A 13,835-nucleotide genomic window follows, 5' to 3' on the forward strand; every position below is an offset into this window, starting at 1 on the left:
TGGCTAAATGAGTATGAGGTACTTATCACTTTTGAAATGACTGACTTCACAGGTTTGCGTTTCCTCTCCTCGCTGTCGGACCTTCTGTCTTCACGGCTGCTTCTCGCTCTCCAGAACAAAGCTGAGTTGTTTCTTTGGCGTTCTGCCCACTGGTGTTGATGCTGTGGAGAGACGTGCTCCTCTCCGGCAGCTGGAGGTTGTGGATCCACTGGTCTCCAGGTCGGATCCGAAGGCTCTGGGGCCGATGAGTCCAGGAGGACCGGCCTCGGGCTCATGGAGCACACTGCCAGGAAAAGAGAGGCTGCAGTGAGCTCAAGGCCCGCAAGGTCAAAGAATAGCCACGGCTTTGTTGTCAGGGTCAAAGGTCAGGGGAGGAGAGAGAGCAGAGACAATCTAATGGCGTGTCTATATTGTTAGTCTGTTTTTGTAGAGAGTACTGGAAGCTTGAGCTTGAGTTTTAATGGATACATTAACCACTTCTTTACCATTCTGGCAATTATTCTAGAGAAGACACTTGTTTCACATATTCTCATAAATAAATGTCACAATCTTTTTAGGTGCTTTCAAGAGAAGTGAGAGCATACAGTAATATAGTTTTAAAATTAAAATGATATTCTAATATGATAAGGACATTTTTGAGGATAAAATAATTTATGTTTTTCAACTACCTGAGACTCCCCGTCACATAAATTATCATTTTGTAAGAATTATTTCACTTAATTTGAAGGAAAAGAGACAGCATCTATTTTGTTTCCAGTAGCTACCTGTGTATTGTTTGTGCTTCTCTCTCTCAGACTCTGGTGCCTGTGAAGAGGCTTAAAAAAAAACTGATATCTGACCAGTCTTCAGTGGCATTATTGGGGTTTTAAGAAGGAAGATGCCTGGGAATTGACGAGGTAGGCGCCGCTATTCTGTAACTTTTGACTTTTAAACAGATGCAGAAAGGGATACTTACAAACGTGTCAGAAACTGGATATGTTTTTGAGGATTTGAATGAGCACATATTACCATAATAATGACAAAGTCTTGTGATCCCTAAACACGACGACGAGAGTCCCTGACATGAGAATAAATATCATTAATTATTCTGAGAAATGATCAGGGAGTTTTGCATGTGGTATTTGCTGCCATCTAGTGGTCATTTCAGGTCCTAACTTTGTGGACATAAAAACTACTTTTAGGAGAAACACACACACACACACACACACACACACACACACGTTAAGAAAAACTAACTTGTCTTTCCAGTAGTGCTGCCCCCCAGTAGCCGACCACGCCCTCTATTCCTATTCATTGATCAATGAGCTAAGATGAGACACCATGTGAGTATCATATAGGTTTATTTTGCCTCTACATATATTTTACTGTTTCATTTTCACAGATGAAAGGTGAGAGGCAGAAGAGATCTGTGTTCACATGGTGCAAAATGAAAGACTCATTTATCTTACTGAAGAAAAACTGAATCAACTGAACAACTAAAGCTCATCGCCGTCTTTACTTACAAGATGGATAAACAGTTTCACTTAGATTACTTTCACAGTATCTAAGTGAAAGAAGAACAAGGTACATTTTAAGATAGAAAACATGCTAAGTTATCTTAACACTAAATTATTTTAGTAAATAATTTGCTTTGGTACATTGCATACAGCATGATTCTAAAAGCAAGATAATTAAAACCCCAATGAAGGTCTAAATCTAAATAGTGAAAGTATATATATATTATTGGTTTGTTTGTTAAAATCTTTACCTTGTTATGCTGAAATGATGTCATATACCTGTACATGAAAAATGCATTACATCTTCATGACTATAAAAACAGCTGATGTGTAAATATGTGGCAGCTGAATGATTATTTTAGAATACCTAGAATACAACACACTAGTCATGCATATGCAGTGCTGTAGTCCTTACATACTGCAGGCTCAGCAACTCTCTGGACCTGCTGCCATTTCTCACCCTGCTGTGGATCTCCTCGCTGACAGAAGCAAAGCGCTCTTCTTCCTCTACACATCCAGCAGCTCCACTAGAGGCTTAATAGTCATCCCCTGGAAACCAGACAAAAAACACTCAACAAATAAAAGAACAAACGCTTCCGTCTGAAAAGAAAACAGGAACTTTTGTCTTTCATCAAAATTCCCACGTGAAGTTATTCTCCCACCTGTATGAAGACAGTGAAGAGGATGACCACGGTGGTGGTTGTGATGAAGAGTCTTTTCTTTGGGAAGTCGTCAATCAGGAAGACGAGGGAAAGGCAGATTGCCCCTCCCAGGCCTCCGTAGGCAATAATGAACTGATCTTGAAAGGGCACAGTGTTCCTCCGGAGCTTGTTCACCACAGCAGTCAGCAGGAGAACTCCTTCACAGGAAGCACGGTTTGTTGATTCCTCTCCTTTTTTTTCTCCTTTAAAAAACAATGGTTTATTTAATAAGGGGACAGTGCAAATTAATACAAACATTTCTGTTAAATGTGCCAGAGTTAGCCAAGAGGCTATTTTCCATCTGTATCCGAGAGGCAGATTTTAAAAAACTCAAACAAACCTAAAAACGGAAACTTTGATAACTGATATTCAAGCTTCTGGCCATAAGAAATATTATTTTTAATTCTACCTGTGGCTCTCCAGACGAGGCAGAGCAGCAGTGTGGAGCAGACGAAGGGCCGGCTCCACATGTGGGCATCCTGTATTGTAGCCGACACACGGCGTCCAGAGACAGGCCGATGCCCAGCACCGCATACCTGGAGATGCGTGCACGATCATAGCATCAACATCACGACAAAGAAACGGCGACGGGTGAGAGTGGTGAAGACTGAGCCGAAACACTGAAGCTGAGGGCCGTAAACACCAAAAGCAATCATGTGAGAGATGCAGAAACACTCAGAGGAACGTCTGAATAGTGTGATCATGCTCTACGATACAAGTCACCCCTTTGATAACCATGGCAACACGCTCACAATGACAATGTTGACATATTGATGTTAACATGCTAACATGTGCTAATTAGTGCAAAGCAAAACAAGTATATTGAGCCTGTGAGTGCCACTAGTTGTTCATATATCTGCTCATAAATCAAAGTATTGGAGCCCCCCCCCCCCCCTATTTATTGTTAAATCCTGCCGAGTAACAGAGTAATGAAAGCTGATGTGACCTGCTGCCAGTGTCGCTTCTCATTTTACCCAGTGAATGCGCAATAAATGTTATTAATTCATTTAATCCCATTGAGATTTGAAATCTTTTATAAAGGGGCACCTTTGCTTTTTATTCCTTTAAGCTCTCTCCCATTAGGATCTGCGGCTGCCGGAAAAAAACTCTTTTGGCGCCGGGTCCTGATGCTGCAAAATCAACAAGGTCGGAGTAGAGGCGTCTAAGTAGTTTGAAACACACCATAACACTGTTGGTACGTGCTTGGCCATTTAAAACAGCATATGTACTTCAAAAAGTAAGTTTGGGCCTTCATTGATGCTTTATTAATTAGATGGAAAAGATGTTGTCTATGCAATTAGTTTTTCCTGTATGTCAGGCATATTTGGCATGTTTTGGGAAAAAACCCTCAAATAATATGTAAAAAGGTAGAAGACAAAGAGTATTCTACACATTTTGGAAACAGACCTCCAACATTATGAGTACCAGCAGAGAATGGTGCCGAGGTTCTTAAAGAACGGCCTCCCTGGCAGGAAGTATCCTGCGTCCAAGACGATGGGCGGGAGCAGAAAGAGGAAGAAAGAGGAAGAAAGAGGAAGAAAGAGGAAGAAAGAGGAAGAAAGCATCAGCGCTGAGAGTCGGGGGAGCAGAGTGGTGAACGCTGTAGATCACCCCTCCGACCAGGAGGCCCACCATGATGAGGAGACAGCTCTCTGGCACCACTGCTGGGACTCGACCTGACCAGTGGAAACCTGGACATTAGAGACAGAGGAGATGAAAAGGCGTCATACTTGGATTCAACCATGTTGGATTTCTTTCGTCACTCTGACTGAAAGCACAGATGTGCAGCTACAGCAAAAGCTAATGCACATCATATAGAATGCACACAGCGGGGTAGTAATGGGATGCTTAAATGAGCTTTATATATTCTGTTGATAAAGACAATTTCATAAGGCTGACCTGAATGCTTTGAGGCTTTGACTGTTGTCCTCGTAATTTACTTCTACATAAAGTGAAAGTGAGAATGGGACAGGGGTTATGGAGATACACACAGAAACGCACACATGTACGCACACAAAACAAAACTAAAACTCCACAACTCATGCAGCCACTAATGTGCACAGGAATCCCTGAGCTATCAATGGTATTCATCCAGCAGAGCAGGGCTCAACACACACACATACACACACGCACACGCACACACACACACCATCTTCACATTACAAATGACACCCACATAGTTGTAATCACTACAATTTCTGTTCATTAAGGCCTCCAGCATGAAGGGTGACTACGTAGCACTGCATGGCGTTTGCTCTTTTTTTTTTTACACTCCACTAACACACACACTTCTAAATCTCTATGAATGAAACCGACAGCATTTCAGCAACAGACTTAAAACAACTTCCTCTCCCTAGGCCCTGGATTTGGATGTGTAAAAACTCCACAAAGGAAAAAGAGCAGAGAAACCTCAGGAAGAGTCCCTGCGGGATCCCTTTTCCAGGCGGACAGACATAAAGACAGAAAGAAGGCGTCGCGTACACACTGGCAAATATTGTGCTTGTGTTTGAACTGTGGGAGGAAGTAGACGCAAATCCCAGAGGAAGCCCACGCCGGCACGGGGGGAGAACACGCAAATTCCACATTGATAGGCGACAGTGCTAACCACTGAGAGAGCTGTGGTGTTTTATGACGTTGTCGAGAGAATGTAGGTCTTCTTTTCTTCATTTTTAGTCAGTCAAAATCCTGAGAATGATCCTTAGTTCAATATGTCTGAAGCCTAACATGCTGATGTTCAGCAGTTATGTATTTAAACACATTTAAATCCCCTGAAAGCGATACACACTCATATGAAGCTGACTGACTGTGACTCACCTGAGAAAGATTCTTCTCCCTCTCCTCCTTTTCTCGGGCAGCTCTGGTGAGAAGGCGAGTCATTGCTTAAGCCATGTAGGAAGCTATACTCCATAAAGAAGAGACCCGAGGAGAAGAGTTGTACGATAGAACAGTAGAGAGGGAGTGTGTGCCACAGAGCAGCATCATAGCTTCATGGTTTACAGCAGTGGAAGGGAAAAGACTTCTCACCTGGGCTCACCCAGCAGCCTCTGGTCTCGGCCTCTAAGCGGGTGCTGGGACAGCAAACCGAAGGACAAAGATGGACTCGTGTGGAAGAGCGGCGTTTCTCTTCCTATATAGAAGTGCAGCATAGTGTTAAATACTATAATAACTGATATTCTATTTGTTAATCAAGTTATCCTACTCTATTGATTAATTATTATTATTCATTGGAAGTACAGAGTAGTAAATGAACATATTAACTCAAGATGTCCATAATGAATGTAGCTTTTGTTTTTCCATCACTTTCTTCTTCTCCTTTCTCACCAGTTAACTCAAACTCTGACCTCGTGTTTAACGTATTCAACAAGAACAAACAGTCTCTACTTTCTCATGGAGGATGGCGGCCGTCTCTGTCCATCAAAGTGTTTCTCAACACTGAGAGTTTTTGTTCCTCTCAGTGAGATCGGTCCTTTGTTCTGCATTCATTGGGCTTCATGCGATTCGAAATGTTCGTACTTTGCTCACAAAATAAGTAAATAAACAACTAAATAATGTGCGCGTGGGAAATTACTGTCGGATTCATGGAAAATGTGTTCCGGACAATTTAGTTTGTGTCCGTGTGTAGGCCGTTAATGAATCGGATTAAACCTAAATTGACAAGCGTATGCCTGCTATTTGCAATCAGCATATTGCCACGCAGCAAGTTCTCTACATAATATTTTTGCCCAAAGATCGTGAGAAAAGCATAAAAATAATAAACAGAATTTATACAGCATCTAATATAATAAATAAACCCACAAAGTGCCGTCGATGGCTGAAACAGGAATAAATAACATTTCAGGACGGAAGCGTTTAATGGTCTTTTTTTTAATAATTAAGTTATATTTTCCAAATTATGAACACAATTATATCATGACCGACATTCTACAATGCAGTAAGAGCTGATACAAGAGATATCCGTTCACATATCTTTTCTATAGTTTGAACCATAGAAATATGGACTTTTAGATACTTCCAGCACCGTAGCAAAGATTAAGCCAGGTGTCATCTAGCATTTTCAGAAATGCCTTAAGAAATTAAGAATATACTGAGAAGCTAATTTACAGTCTTGATGTACATATGCATAGGGAGGAGCTTCCCTGTACCAATATTGACAGCGACATCACGGCCAACATGAGGACCAGAATCAGAATATGGCTGCATGAATAACCCCAAAGCAAGAGTCATCATCAGTATTATTAGTAACCTCTGAGATGTCTGATGTGAAAAAGATCTCTTGCTGTACAGGCCTTAAACCTTAAACCTGAGTAACTCGTGTGCATATTGTTACTCAGAAGGTTATGGCGTTATATTCTGTTAAATTCTGTTTTAATTTGTTCCCTGTGTCACTGTGAACGAAAATATGCACTCTGTTGATAATAGGCCTATACCACACTTCTTAACATTAACATCTGAAGCTGTGTGCTGAATTGATAGCTTTGTCTGAGGTGGAAGTGCTTCCTGCTTTCCTTCAGCTCAGTCGGAGGTCCGGACACCGAGGAGTTTCAACCTGAACTGTCCCGGTCTCCATTTCTCAAGCCCTCTGCAAAGCAAACACAGCGCTGGCTCGGCTCGCTCTTTACAGCTTCACTTTCTATTGCAAGTGGCAGATCAGCTCTTAGTTTAATGTAATGTCTCCTTCTGATGTTGAGTCTCCTCTTGTGTTTTCTTTATTGGTAGAACAACAACAGGAACTTGAACCTTTTGTCGTTGTTGAGTTTCACAATTTGGTTTAGTGTGTCTTGTTTGAAGTCACAATTGCAATTATTAAAACTCTTTTAACTGTACAGGTTTCATTTTGTCAATATCAAACAGGCAGAAGTAATATATTACCGGTACATGTAATATCCCTTTTAGGGTCTCTGCCGTTCTCTCACCATGCTCCGCTTGCCGTCACTACAGAGCGACACGCTTGTTTTGTTTTTCACTTTCACTTTGTCGATCAGTTATTCCATCTAGAACCAATACGATTGTTTGTTGACAAGTTTCTTCCAATAGAACACAAACTGATGCAAAATTAGACTTCTGCGCTTAAACTAAGTAATACATTGATTAACTACAGAATGAACAGAAATAGCATTTTAACAAAACACAACAAAACTAGCTAAACACAACTGAGAAGCTAATGTTAGCTTACCGAGGTGTGTGAAGCGTAACTAATTCAGATGGACCCGGCCACATGGCCAAACAGTTTATGACGCCTGATAACGGCTCGACTTCAATAACTGATTCCACTTAGTTCCTACGGTTTCTCAACATCGGTAGCCACTTCTAGCTAACGGTTTCTCAACATCGGTAACCACTTCTAGCTAACGGGGATCGAGGAACTCTCTCCAGACATCGCAGGCTTCCCTCGCGCTCGCAAAATGCACTGCAAGCCTTACGGTTAATGTTTGTGAGGAATACGGATGATAAACATCTGTCATGTGAATGGGCTAAACAAAAGATTTGATGAAGCTATTGGTCTAATAATATAAATAAAAGCAAAAGTTTAAACTTGCACTGCGACCCGACCCCGGATAAGCAGATGAAAATGGATGGATGGAAGTCTAAACTTAAGTCAGTATTTTAATTGTTTACAGCTTAATTAATTCCTATTTTAACCTGTTTTGTTCAGCTGGGTTACAACTGCAATATTTTCAGTATAAAAAAAAAAGCTATAGGCCTATTAAATGCTGTATTTGATAGAGATAAATGTAACAATGCCTAACTAGATAGCATCAACTCAAATCTGTTAATTCGAGAAACCCTCTCCTCTCTTCTAGTGAATCAGCCTCCACAAAGCCCAGTGTATTAGTGCATGTTGATGGATCACCGTTAGCTTCACTGTGAGCCCAACGGTGAGGATCTGTGCTTCGCAGGTTACAAATCAACCTTAAGCAGGCCAGAGCGCCATCAATCTTCAGCCTATTTGCTTTGTCAGTTTGTGCTTGACCTCATTGTGAGGGTCAGACGCCTTTAGGACAACTGAAGTCAGTCAAAGGGTGGAGCGGTGGATGTTTAGAGGCCGCCAGGTTGTGATGCACGGCTCCATTAGAGCACACCATCGACACCTGGCCTTGGGTGTTTTAGCAGCAAATTAAGTGGAACATCCGTTAATTTGTATGCATTCGCAATCCAAATACTTGCAGTATTGCAGTGATGTGGACGCATACAGACACACCCAGTGATGTGAGGTATGAAGTGGTCAGAACCTCATTCAAAAAGGACAGATGTAACCACTGGCCTCATCATATTGCCTCACATTGAAGGGAAACATAACACCCTGACCCAGAATTAATTTCACGCTATTGTGATTATACTTAGCAGTGAGGTTAGCGTCAGCGTACACACACGTGCACAACTGTCATCCTAATTTAGAATTCAGAGCGTCAAGAGAATTTATATCATCAAGTTTGTTTGGAGTTGGTTCTTTGAAATTAGATTGTCAGAGGTCATCTTTAATCTCTATATTATGATTTAATGTAATGTACCTCAAGGTTTATCTATCAAGGGCCGCAGGGAAGCCTTCATGCATCATACAACACACAGAATCCTGAGTAATAAAGTACTTTTGCTTCTCTGCACACCATAACCGAGCAAAGTGTGAAAGTTTCAAAAGCCTGATTTGAAGACATACAATAAAAAAGAAGTAATAATTTAAAATAAGTGCCTTAATTGCCTCACATTAAAGTAATTATATAAAATATTTGGTCAATGCACTTCACTTAACCATTTAATATATGTAATATATGTATATACACTTGAAAAACAAGACATTGTTGAATTATTTTGCCAAATACAGAATATAAAACCAAACATACCAGCAAATAACAATAGCAGAATTAAGAAATGGCAACTTCTTTGTTGATTACCGTATGTTGCATCATTTAAACCAGATGTATTAATTTACACTTGGATACATCTCTATTTATTAATAATAATAATAATAATAATAATTATAATACATTTTATTTGTAGCGCATTTTATATTTTATTTTGTACTAAAGGCACTTTACATGGTAAAGACAAACAATAGAAGCAGCAATAAAACAGGAAAGATGACAATAGTGAGAAACAAAATAAACATTTACACATTTACATGGCATCTTCAATGCAAGGTGAATCTAAATCTAACACTGGATTAATCTTTAGTCAGGTAAATACATGATGGTGCAGTTCTCAAACCTAACAGCAGATGGCACATGAGAGCAGGAACATTTGACGTATCACTTCACCAAGCAAGTAAACAAAGACATTGTTGTAAATAAAATAGGTAAACAGAAATAAAAGCTTGCATTCATCTAGTGCATTGCACTTGTTTTCCCACCCTGGTTGCATATGGGTATGTGATCACTCAGAGTTAAAGAAGTGCAGAAGCAAAAGAGCCGTAGCTGAGCGTCACATTGAATACTTTTGCAGGATGGTTGCCCTCATTGCTGATGAGTATTGCCAGCCTCCGAAATCCTCAGAACAGGAGTGCTGAAGTTGGATGAGCAGGGAACAAAGTTCTGGGTGCTGAGATAACTAATCCTCTTGCCTCCTGATCCCGGATCCAGACTGACCTCCAGTGAGTCTGGCCCCCGAGGCGGCCTGCTGCCGGGCTGCGGCGGCGGCACCAGGCCGTGCAGGAGGCTGTTGCCCAGGTGGGAGTTACATCGAGCCAAGTTGTCAGTCAGATGCTGCATGTACACCTCCTCCAGCTGCTTCTCCAGCAGCCCATTCAGCACCGAGTTAGACATCGGCTCCAAGCCTGACCCGGGCAGATCCAAGCTGTTGTTCACACTGGGCCCCATGGCTAGATAGCCCTGGTCTGGTATGGAGATGGAATCGCCTCGCGGCCCCTGATGGGCGGCCCATTCCGGCTGACGGCAGGATTCAGAGACAGGAGTGTAAAGAGCGTGCTGGGGGATGGTGGCCACCTGCAGGTCTGGATACTGTTCCAGGAGGCTGCAGTTGTCCAAGCCAACTGTATAGTCAGGGTCCAGGGTGAGGACCCCGGGGATTAAGCGGCCTACAGGACCTGCAGGACCTTCGGGCATCACGTTCAGTTCCTGGCATTGGGAGGAATCTAGTTCCACCCGGTTTGGACCTGATAGCAGAAAGTAAACTGGTAGAATGTTGCTTTGCTATTTGGCACGAAAGCATAAGAAAGATCATATCTGACAAAAGAAGAAGGAGTTAGTAAAAGGGAAGCAAGTGAACTACACCAGCACCAGTTTGGAAAGTTACACATTAGATGGTTTTAATGTTTCTTCATGTTTACCTGCTTTGGCTGAATCTGTCTGTAGCTCTTCAGGGTTCGAGTCGGAGAGATTGCAGTTTAACTGATTTGCCTGCAATCTCTTCAGCTTGGAAGCAGAGGCAAGCTGTCTCTCCTCCCTGTAACACAGCACTCTGAGGAAACCTTCGGCCAACATGGCACCGAACAATAGTCCTCTGCTTTTCCGTCTCCTTTTCACCCGACTTGGCTCCTTACGACTGTCGCTCTTGAGTGCAAAAAGCACAGTGTCATTGTGAATGTTATTGTTAAGCTCTATTAACTTGTTTCACTTCTGCAACTGAGAACTGCCCCTCCACCCACAACTTCCTTTATGAACCATTTACTGAAAATCACAGTGAGTAGAGAACAAGAGCATTTATACACAAGTAAAAGTACCAACACAACATCTCAGTACTGCATTATACGGTAAAGTTATGCGTTAAAGATCTACGTAAGTTTATCTACAGAAGTATTATCAAAGGCATTTAAAGTGTCAAAAGTAAAGGCCCCTTAGACTGATATATTATGATATATAACGTTATTATTTTGTTTATACTGATGCACAAGTGTGTATCTAATAAGATGTTACATTAAGGAAAACACATACCTTTCGTATTTTGTGAGATATTAGAGTTCAAATGAAACCAACTGAGCGGTTTGGAGAGGAAACCTCGCTGTTTGTAGTTGTTTTATGTGAACAACTTTAAGTGTTTAAGTGAAAAACATCAGAGACCATTAATTTATTCAGCAAGACATTAGAGTACTCAGTGGGAGAAGTGCTGGACCAAAAAATCAATACAAAACAAGAAGTAGAGCAATACACTAGTCACAGCTCTTATTCATTTCACGAGCAATGAATTTGAGGCCTTTTCTTTGAGAATAATCATCTTCACTGTCTTCAAAGATCGTGTGAGAGGGAGCTGTGATTCCAGTGAGCAGGTGCATTTTGTATTGCAATTGTATTCTTTATTACCTTATGAGCTCATCGTGTTATCTTATGTAAAATATGTATCTGAAAAGCTGCAGCGGTCAGAAAGATGAAGGGAGGTAAAATAATCATACTATTTCACTGAAATGTGGGGGAGTAAAAATATAATTATTTGTAAATACTCAAGAAACGTAGAAAGAGCTAAAAACAGCTGGGAAGTACTTTAAGTGGTTGGGTAACATTCTGGGGAATATCTGGTGCAAATCAGTAACTCAATGAACAAAATGCTGCTCTCTATTTCCCAAGGTTAACACTTTTAAAGACAATGAAGTCGCCAACACCAGCTGTAAAGGCAAGGCAAGGCAAGTTTATTTGTATAGCACATTTCAACAACAAGGTGATTCAAAGTGCTTCACATAAAACCATTAAAAGCATAATGCAGATTTAAAAACAGTTAAGAAAACATTAAAACAGTCAGAAAGCAAAATAAAAGTAGAAAAAGCAACATAAAAAATAAAAGTTGAATAAAAGTTGCAGTGCAGTTTAAGAAATAAAATGCAGTAGTGAGATGCAATAATTGAATATGGTTCAGTTAAAGGCAACAGCAAACGGAAAAGTCTTCAATGTGGACTTAAAGGAGCTGAGGGTCTCAGCAGACCTGCAGCTTTCAGGGACCTTGTTCCAGATATGTGGAGCAGAAAAGCTGAACGCTGCTTCTCCGTGTTTAGTTCTGACTCTTGGAACAGAAAGTAGACTCGTCCCAGACGACCTGAGGGGCCGGGATGGTTCATAAGGTAGCAGCAGATCACAAACAGACTTAGGCCCTAAACCATTCAGTGCTTTATAAACCAGCAGCAGGATTTTAAAGTCAATTCTTTGTTTGACAGGGAGCCAGTGCAAAGACCTCAGAACTGGAGTGATGTGATCCACTTTCCTGGTCTTAGTGAGGACTCGAGCTGCAGCGTTCTGAATCAGCTGCAGCTTTCTGATTGACTTTTTACAGAGGCCTGTGAACACACCGTTACAGTAGTCAGGTCTACTGAAGATAAATGCATGGACACGTTTCTCCAGATCCTGTTGAGACATAAGTCCTCTAACCCTTGACATATTCTTCAGGTGATAGTAGGCTGATTTTGTGATTGTCTTGATATGGCTGTTCAGGTTGAGGTCTGAATCCATAACTACACCTAGATTTCTGGCTTGTTTGAGGTTTTAAACATTTAGTGATTGAAGCTGAGCGCTGACTTTCAATCGTTCGTCCTTGGGACCAAAAACAATTACTTCTGTTTTATCTTGATTTAATTGACGAAAATTCTGGCACATCCAGTTATTGATTTCTTCAATGCATTTAGCCAGCCCTTGTATGGGACTATAGTCCCCTGGTGATATAGTTATGTAGAGTTGTGTGTCATCTGCATAATTATGATAACACACATTGTTGTTTTTCATAATCTGAGCCAGTGGAAGCATGTAGATGTTGAACAGAAGAGGCCCCAGTATTGAGCCTTGGGGAACACCACATGTCATCCTAGTCAGCTCTGATGTGTAATTAGCTACCGACACAAAGTATTGTCGGTCCTTCAAGTAGGATTCAAACCAGTTAAGTGCTGCGCCAGAGAGTCCTACCCAGACTTTCAGTCTGTCTAGTAGTATGTCATGATCAACCGTGTCGAATGCAGCACTGAGATCCAGTAATACTAAGACTGAAGTTCTGCCACTGTCTGTGTTTAAGTGGATATCATTGAAAACCTTAACAAGAGCAGTTTCAGTACTGTGGTGCTGACGAAAGCCGGACTGGAAGACATCGAAACAGTTATTTTCGGCCAAGAAGTTGTTCAGCTGTTGAAAAACCGCTTTTTCCATTATTTTACTTAAGAATGAGAGGTTTGATATTGGTCTATAGTTTTTCAATATTTCGGGGTCTAAACTAGCCTTCTTTAGACGTGGTTTAATAACTGCAGTTTTTAGGGCTTGTGGGAAGACACCTGAGAGAAGGGATGTGTTTACAATTTGTAAAAGATCAGCGGTCATGCAGTGTGAAATATTTTTGAAAAAGTGTGTTGGTAGAATATCCAAGCAGCAGGAGGATGTGTTCAGATGTTGTATAATGTCTTCTAGGCTTCTTTGGTTAATTGAGTGAAATTGAGTCATGATATTTGAATGGATGCTATTTAAAGATGGGGACAACACATATCCTGTGGTTGGTGTGGAGCCACCGACTGCTTGTCTAATTTTCTGAATTTTATCAGCAAAATAGGAGGCAAATTGATTGCATGCCCAGGTGGATTGGAGCGTAGCCGTTACCGACATTACCGAAGTCATTAATCGTACATGAAATATGTTACAGGAAGGCAGATATGTCTGACTTTCTCACTATTTCATCTTATTTCACAAAAAACACCAAGGAGCACAGAGAGTCAGGCAGTTTTATG

General features: G+C 41.1%; 1 pseudogene across 1 annotated transcript; it reads right to left on the reverse strand.

Annotated features, from left to right (window-relative positions):
- Positions 1 to 90: 90 nt before the first annotated feature.
- On the reverse strand, positions 91 to 5,343 carry LOC306746006 (sodium/hydrogen exchanger 2-like; annotated as a pseudogene). Its single transcript has 8 exons — positions 5,232 to 5,343; positions 3,623 to 3,888; positions 2,817 to 2,823; positions 2,607 to 2,733; positions 2,159 to 2,355; positions 1,957 to 2,045; positions 1,237 to 1,305; positions 91 to 283 (listed from the first exon to the last, which is right to left on the reverse strand). The product of its transcript is annotated as a sodium/hydrogen exchanger 2-like (transcript).
- Between the last annotated feature and the right edge of the window lie 8,492 nt (positions 5,344 to 13,835).

The sequence above is a fragment of the Taurulus bubalis genome, assembly GCF_910589615.1.
Source record: "Taurulus bubalis genome assembly, chromosome: 13".
Lineage (NCBI taxonomy): Eukaryota > Metazoa > Chordata > Actinopteri > Perciformes > Cottidae > Taurulus > Taurulus bubalis.